Genomic DNA, 9,306 nt, shown 5'->3' with positions numbered 1-9,306 from the left:
TCTCTTACCTTCACTGCAGACCTGTAAATAATCTCCTCTTCCATCTTGCCTTGCTTTCTCCCTATCACTGTGGTTTGAGCAACATGCTGAAAAGCTGAAGGTCTGAATTTTTAAAGCATCTTCTTGTTCTGTGATTTTGATTTTTATTAGAATCAACCACAGGCATCTTCTCTTCCCAGTGCCATTTTTTTTAAGCTTTAATGCTAAGGTGTAACTTTTATTTTGAGATCAGTCTTCTGTGTAAAGTTAAAGAAGGTCTCTTAGCACTACCAAAATCATTAGTGTTATCTTCCCATTCCCACATCAAATAGGAAGGGAAATAGTTTTGATAAATAGTGATTCTTCATGTCTTCTAAGCTTACCTACAGAGATTTTGGTTTTGTTACTTTGTATAAACAAAATCTTTTTCTCTTCCCTGAGGGTTCTTTCTGACTTCTTATCCTCCAGGTAACAAAAACTGAGCTACACAAATGGAATTGCTATAATAAGATTCTGCCATATTTCTCTCCATCTATTTGAAGAGTAAAAAAAAACAAACAAACAAACAAACAAAAACCCAACAACAAACAAAAAACACCACCACCTTTTCAAACACCTAAATGATCTCCAAAACTGACATAGCGAAAGGGAACTGGTTCATCACCCAGGGCTGTTTCACCAGTTCTCAAAAAATAAAAGGAGCAGATGGCAAGAGGAAGGAGACAGGGAGAAAATAGCTTCTCAGTTCAAAGACAAAAAAATAGAATTGGAGTTATGCTGAGAACTGAGTGTTAAAATTGTGGGAGAAAGAATCACTGTGTGATTATAGGGGACCAGGGGAAACATTTGATTTCCCTTAGCATTTACAGCTGTTTAAAGAAGGGAGCTCCCAACATAGAGATGGTCTAATCTCAGGAAAAAGAGAAAAAAAATGTTAACCAAAATCTACTCTAGGAAGTACTCAGTTGGTGCCAGAGGTTACACAGACAGCTCTGCACAGGGATAGTTCCTCACAGCGCTCCCCTAGGACAACTGAGCTGGAGCAGCTGCCCAGTAGGGTTCCTATGCTGTTGGAACAGGATGTGCTTTAGATAGTGTAGAGACAAATAGTTGTCATGGAGCATCTTTTAATTCAAAGATCAAGCAAGTATCTATTGTGCTACAAAGTACAAATCCAAAGCAACATAGTTTTTTACTGAATCGCATCCCTGCAGCTGCCTTCAGTAATCCAGGAGGGTGGAGAAGGGATTGTGAATATTCATTCCTTTACTTTCTTGGGCTTTCTTGTGTTCTAGAAACTCTTTTAATTTGCATTGAATTGTTATGTGGGGATTTTGGGTTTTGTTCTACAATTGTTCTGAACAATTCAGTTCAGGTTTGCTTAATCTATAAGTTTATTCTTAATGTGTTTCAGTTTGTTCTAACTGCTGTGTGTGCTGCTCAAGTAGCGGGACAATGTATCCATGAATCCACCTCCTTTACTTCTTGTGTCATATAACATAGAAACCTCCTCCCAGGACCCACAAATCTGCAAGTCTCTCAATAGCCATAATATTTCAAAGATTTCATGCTAAGGCACAGCAGGAATTAATCTGTCAAGCACATAGGAGGTATATGCTGATAGAAGGCTTCTAGCCCTCCAAAGAACTTCCCCACCTGTAACTCCTTCCTTCAGAAGCACCATCTATTCAGGGCCAATAGATCCTTTTCTTTCTTTTTCAAGAGCACACTGTTTTTCTTCCCTTTCTAGGCATCCAGTGAAGGTGTCCATAGCCTTGAGCCTATAATTCTCCTATATTTCAGACAGAATAACTCTGTTGATGTTCACAGGTTTTCTTTATTTGTCTGGAAAGTTCTTTGGACCAAAGGATCCTAGGCTTCTACTTTCTATAAAGGCTGTAAGAAACCTGTGCATGTTTCCTGGGACTTCTTTGTCCCATTTTATGGAAATAGTGGCAGATGATCCATAGAAATCAACCAGATTTATCACTATAAGGGGAAAATGTATTTTCTGCTTCAAACTCTCTGCAAAGGAGACCAGACATATCTCATCAAGAATCCTGTCTGCACCAAATCATCAATAACTTTCTGGATGTTAAGTCTTCTCATATGACACAAATCTCTGTGACAGCAGGCCTTATAACTGCTGATCTACCTGCATTGCATAGACCAGCTACTCACTGGTTGCAATCAAAAGCAGGGAAGTTTCCAGGTGGGATGGCAATGTTCTGGTGATGACTGAAGCTCTGGAACAAGGACTGCATTTAAGAAAATGGCTTTTAACATCCTAATGTTCTGCTACAGGTATGTCAGTTGTTCAGAACTACTTTTTCCTACCATTGTGCTACTTATCAAAACCCAGAAATACTCTTCCACTGAGTAAAGCTCTTCTTTTACCAGAGTTAATCATTCAATTTCTTCTTCATCCTTCATTAATCATATCATTCTGGTACCAGCAGCCCTGTGGAATCCACAGTCCTGCCTGTCTGCATAAATCCCAACAGGATTTATGCCATCCTGGCAGTTATCCGAGTGGTACCAACAAACATCCAGCCTGGCCTCTGCCCCTGAACACTAATGCAGAAATACTGCTGGCAAATTTAACGGGAGCCTGAAGAGAAACTGTGAATTGCTGTTTAACACAGTTGAACAGTTCCTGAAAATTCTGGTAGAAATCCCTGAATACAAACAAGGTTGCTACGGGATAAATCTCTAGAATGCTAATTAAGTTAAACTAATGTTCTGTTTTGTGGACAAAGGGACTAATTAAGAAGAATGCATTTCAGTCCATAGTGAAAAGTTGCAGTTAAAGCTGATGAAATAGCTTGCTGGTAACATCATCACAGGGAGAAGGCCAAAGGGATTGACCAGGAAGCTCTGTTCTGCTATTTACCCTCAAATCTCAGCAGCTGAGATTTTTAAGTGTGCATAGGGCATGTTCAGAGTAGCTATTCATTGCAAACGGAGAGTTTCTTAACAAGCTTCTCCTTCAGTTACTCTTATTTACTTTTTTATTTGTTATTCTGTTTGAATGCAGGAAAATCAAGAGAGGAAGAAGCAGTCTGCAAGGTCTGAGAAAAGGAAGATAGAACTTAAAGGAGAAGATGCAAAGAGGCTAAAGGGAGAGTATGGAAAGTGCAATACATTTAACAAAAAATGATTCTGGATTTATTAGCCAGTTTTTTGTTAATTAGAAGGAATTTATCTGTAAACTGTGGCTGATCTAATACAGTGAGAGTGATTTATCCATGGATGATGTCATTGTCAAGCAGATAGGATATTAAGACATCAATTATCAATTTCCAAGTGCAAGTTAATGCTTGGAAGAAATCGTGATAGGGATGTTGGAAAAAATATCACTCCCACTGAGCAAGTTTCTACCACCTTGCTAAGAAGTGGAGATTATCCTGCTGCTAGTCCCCTGCATAGTCCCCTGCTAGTCCCCTGTTCAGAGACTTTTAGGGGTATGGAAAACTGCACAGACTTGAAATTCATGCAGCATGTGTCTGGTGTTATTGTTACCACACATTTACTTTTTTCTGATCAGAGATCTGATTCCTTAAAGCAGTTATGTCTGTGCTTAAGGGAGTCTCTGTGCTCTGCTGAAGCACAGCTGATTGATGCAGCAAAGCACTTGCTGTGCTGGGCCTCCCTGGATGTAAAGCACATCTAATGCTAACATTGGCATGTGTATATTTTAAATTTTTATTTTTATTTTGGCAAATACTTAGCATCCACTTGTTATTGGCAGAAGTCTTCAATAAATTTGATTATGCTTTTTGGTTCTTCAGAGAACCACTGCAAAAAAGGCATTAGCAAATCTGAGTGGAGTTCATGTACATTTTACACTGGATGATCAGAAGATTCTCGGAAGAATGTGTTTTTTCTTGTGGCTGGCATCTAAATAAATGACCTTCTTTTAGCTCCTCTTTCACTGTTACCTTTAGAAATACAATTTTAAAATTCATAAAATCCATTAAAAGCTGACCAAAACAAAGTTTTCAGTATTGTCTTGACAAGTTGTACCGCAAATGTTTTGCCTACTTTGCAATCATAACACACTTAATGTAAAGCTCCAGATTAAAACAGTAAACCTTTATGCTATAAATACAGAAAAGTGACTTAGTATATGATAAAACAAAATTGAAAAGCAATAGTCATCAGCTGTAAGAATTAAAGGTCGCTTCAAGTTTATAAAGAAAAGGAGCACCAGACCAGAAGAACCTTCTGTACTTACAATGGGAAGTTTAGGTCGAACTGCTGTTATTTTTGGTCCTTTGTGAGAAGGTGGATTTAATTCTTGGGGTTATAAACTTACACATAAAAGAGCATTTAGAGTCTGAATTATTTTTCAGTACTTATTTTAGAGAACTGTGCATAGTTGTGGTGACAATGAGAATCAGGAATTTTTAAAATCTATTTTTGATCTCACTGAGGATATGGTGACAAAAAATACAGAAGGTATCAGATCTGGCATCACGGGATGCTGAAGCTCAGCTTATCATTCTTCAGTCTATGTAAAACCTTTTTTCTTTCCTTTTTTTTATTTTTTATATCATATAATCAGCAAGTAATCAGCAAGTTAAGTCTTTATTTTCTGAGGAAGGGAATGAATAGACAGAAAATCAGATGAACCCCTATCAGCATGTGCTTACAGGATTATCAGGGCCTGGTTTGGTTCCACAAAGAATGAAGTACACCTTTAACTTGGCAGGTATCTCCCCTGGTGCCAGTGATATGTAGCACACAAGGCAGTCCTGTGCATGGACCTTCAAGGTCCCAGTCCTGCAGTCTTTGAATCTCTGACCTTAACTGCAGTCACATGCTCCGTCAGTGTGAATATCTGGTTTATCCAGTTGTCTGAGGATCATTTCCCTGCAGCTGACAGATCTGCCAGGGACAGCACACAGCAGCAATATCCCGTAGGGCAGGCAATAATCTTGCTCTCCTCAGTTCAAACAGGAGAGGTGAAGGCAGAAGCACCCATCGCTGATGTAGCATTAACAGAATAGAAGGGAGGGCTTGAGCTACTGAGAACTGCTGAGAACCAAGCAAAGTCAAAAGTCGTTGCCAAAATTCAGATGTATGATATAATTAGGAAAAATTAGCGTATTCTGTTTGATTTCACATATTAAAACCAGTATTTTCTATGAATAATATTTAAGATAGGATTTCTTAAATTTGGCAACAGGCTCCTGCAGATTTTAGGGACTCAGACATTGAGGTTTTGGGGGGTTTTTTTACTGCTCTGAACGTGTTTACACATGTATGTACATTAAGATTTTTTTCCCATGTTTGACAGTGGATTAAGCAACTCTTCTGCTTTATTTTGTTCAGCTTCTGCTGCAGCAGCTTCCATTACTGGGCATTTAAATTCTTCTGGAGAATTCTGTCAGATACTTGCAGAAGCTATATTCTATATGTTACTTCAAGAAAAACAACATATATATGTGTTATTTCAAGAGAAATAGCAACCAGAGGTTTCTTTAGCTAACCAAGTGGAAAAATGAGCTGCTTCTAGTGGAAACTTGGGAGTGCAGCTAGTGACCAGAGCAAGCAACAGAACAAAACCACTTCAGAACAAAATATGCAAATGTGCAGTTAAATATCTGGTGAGAATTTATGTGTGTCACTATAGTACTGTAATTGCAGCAAAAAATGAAATGGTATTAAAAGATAAAGAGCAAGTAAATTTTGATGAACAGTACAGGAGTTCCAGAGCATAACTACCATTGTTACACATAGAAACCAACTGCAAAAGCAGATCTCCATTCCAGTTTCATATATTGATATATCCAGGGTAACATACAAGAGCTTTTCTCTGGCAAAATTATTATTATCTGTACTTGCAGAGGACTTACTCATTTGGCTGTAAGTATCAAGCTGATATATGATAAAATGTCACAAACATAAATTGGTCTTGCAATAGGAAAAGCATCTAGTCTTCAAAAGCTGGGGAAATCAGCTAATATTCTGCTGATAAAAGCTTACTGAGTTGCTGTTGTATTGCTTGGATTTTTTTTTTTTTTTAAAGCATCTAATAATGGTTTAAAAACTGTGTATTAAGGATAAGTGCAACTTTCTTTGTGGAGTTTTCTGCACAACAATTGTGCTATAATATGTTTGTAATCCAGGCTTTCGTATATCTTCAGTAAACAGAGCTAAATGAAAGTACCTGAATCTGTGAGGTTTATTAGTTGTGGGTTTAAATCATGTACTAGCAAATAAGATCCTGAGCAAATGTTTTTCCTGTGCTGATTGTGAATAATGTCATGGTATTTTAATTTTTTTATTTTTAAGTACCAATGAAAAGACAGACTATCTGACTCCTAATCTCTTAAAGAAGATGATGAATAAATGAGGAAAAAACTTCTTAATTGCATCTGGCAATATAAAACTGTTAAGCAGCTAAATTAGTTGCACATGAACTCTGGAAAACTGCAAATATTTTTTCTTTTAAAGAAACAAACCAACAAAAAAGACTTGACCTGCACTCCAGAGCTCAATGAATCTGTCACAGTTCTTTCACTGGGAGCCTGGCAGATTTCAGCCCATGCTCTCACAGTCATAAATGAGTATAACCATATTACAGAGTCCCTTTAATCTCTTTTTTAAATATACATCTCCCTGCACAATCTCCAAATCTTATATTGTATGGAGAGGTGATTCAAATTGAGCTCATGTCACTAAAACATGTCTTTAAGTCTTTCCAAAGGCTTTATGCAATCTTATTTCTGTGCACATTGTTTACTCATATAGCTGAAATAATATGAAGAAGCCTCTAGTTTTGCCATCAGCTTGATTATTTGTTGGGCAGAGAGGGAGAAGCTGTGGATGGCCCATCCCTGGGAGTGTTCAAGGCCTGATTGGATGGGGCATTGAGCAACCTGGTCTATGGAACATGTTGGAATGAGATGATCTTTAAGGTCCTTCCTAACCCACACCATTCTATGATTCAACTACTAGAGGGCTCACTCAAGGATTACAGAGACTAAACAAGTTCCTGTTCACATCTCTACTCAGCAAAAAGAGATCTGAAGCAGCAGTGATTGTCACATCCCACCCGAGACCCTTAACTTCTTGGGCAATCTGGGATGAGAGTTAATGTTGAATCATTTCTGCCTCATCTCTTCTCAAAAATGCCCAAGGACGCAAGAATCCTGAAATCTGGAAAAGCTGCTGCTGTGCTCAAATGCTGTCCTGAGGAGTTGTGTTGGAGCAAAGCTGGTCTTATTCACAGCTTCTCTTTCAAGCTTGCTAAAGCTTTATACATGTGTCCATGTTTATCAGATTAGTTTGTTAGTCTAATAAAAGACGCAAATGCTTTTCATTTCATCCTATGCACAACAGAGAAAACACATTACCACTCCCCTTCTTTATTTGCAGTAGCATTTACATATTTTGTGGGTGTTATCATGTCACCCTTGGTCTCCTTTTTCCTAGACTACAACTCTTTCTGTTTGTCAACCTTGGACTTTCCTAGTTTTTTCGTCCTAGGGTTTTCCAGACCTGTATTCATGCAAATTGTGGCTCTCTTATGTTCCCCTCAACGCAGTGCTGGGCCTCCAGCTGGGCAGTTCAGAATGAAAGGACACTTGCCTGCATTTACAGGTTGTTTTTCCATCTCAGCATGGTGTTTGACTTTTCCTGGAACCGTGTTAACATTTTGACTCCTATTCAGAGAGGTATCCTGGTCTCCAGCATGATATTTGTCACTTCCAGCTTCATGCCATCTGCACACTCAATAAATGCACTCCATTGCACACTCTAAGTCTTTCATGGAAACAGAAAAAAACCCTATGCACAAACACAGCCTTTATGATTTGACGTGCACTTTGTCTAAACAATTCATTCTTTACTACTCTCCAACCATAGATCTTCACGTGCTTCTGCACCATTTTACTATTTTATGGGGGCCGTGAACAAACAAGTGTTTGTTAAAAATGCAGTTCTGAAAAGAAACAGTATAGTGGGGGTTAATTTATTCTGAATTAAATCTAAAGTGAACTGCTTTAATCATGTGCACGTATTTTGTTCCTGTTAGTTGCCCTAAAGTAAAAAGCACTGAATTTTTTTATCTGAGAAGGGAAATGCTTGCATTTTTTTTCTTTGGGATTACAAAGGTGAAGCATTGCCAGATGAATTGGTTTTAATGGAAGAGCTGTCAGGAAGATGGAGCTCCTCTGAGACATCAATTCTGATTACTGAGCTAACAGCTCATTCCCTTCTCTATCAGTACCCAGCACAGGTGGCTCAGAGGGGACAGAGACACTGCCTACCTGTGGCCCTTACAAGTCCCATGGCACTCTGCATGACCCTCCTGTTAATGTCTTACTCAATTTAGAAGTCAAACATTTGCTTTCAACTGAGCAAAATCTACCTTGAATATTTGGGTCTTTTTCATCTCATACATCAAAATGTATTTAAATCCATTGATGTCCATGGATTTCAGTTTGCTTTTGACTTGGCATAAGAAGAATAATAAATCACTGTGAGTAATCAACTGCTTCATAGTATTTTCATGCTGAGCTAAACGGTTTGAACTTTCATAAAAGAAGTGTTGCCCTGGTTGATTAGTTTGCTTGTAAAGTGTTTGGTATTTTTTTCATTTAAAACAGTGTACAGAAATAGAATGTTTGACATTGGCAGCGCTGGAAAAAAAATACATCTGGGGTTTCTGGCCATCTCAGAATGACAATGGATGCACCTTTCTTTGCACAAAAACATGCAGAAATTTCCATCAAACCAGTCACTTTGAAGATATATGAAAGTTATGAATGTGTTCTTTGTGGCTGAGAGCCAGAAAGACCAAATAGCTGAAAACTCTGTCATCTGCTGCCAAAAAGACAGGAGTCTATCCTTAAGCAGAGCAATTTATAAGTGGTCATGCCAGGACGATTTGCTTTTAAAAAAATAAGAGCATAACCAACACCCAAACAAATGCAAGAACAGCACTAACATTACTCTGGAAAAATATTGGAGTTCCTATACTAATAGGTGTACAGTATCATAAAGAGAGGAAAAAACCCTAAATATGCAGGAATGGCAATATTAAATGCCATAAAAGTAATAATAAATAAAACTCTAGCATCCTCTCTGACTTCAAATGTAGCTGTAAACAACTTCTTTTGCAGAGAAGCAGCAGCAGGAATATGTATTACTTGAAGAAGAGGAGTTTTTATATTCTAGCTGTGTGGGGCTGACTCACAAATCATCAGTTTTGAGGAGAATTAGAGGAGAATTAGTAAGGGAACTAAGTGACGCCACTGCTACATTTTGCTGTCCTTGGGGCTACTGTTTTCAAATTGTGAAAACAACCATAAACAT

The sequence above is a fragment of the Empidonax traillii genome, unplaced genomic scaffold, assembly GCF_003031625.1.
Source record: "Empidonax traillii isolate 1590-97213 ecotype Southwest subspecies unplaced genomic scaffold, ASM303162v1 scaffold803:size405832, whole genome shotgun sequence".
Lineage (NCBI taxonomy): Eukaryota > Metazoa > Chordata > Aves > Passeriformes > Tyrannidae > Empidonax > Empidonax traillii.
Note: the sequence above shows the minus strand (reverse complement) of the source record.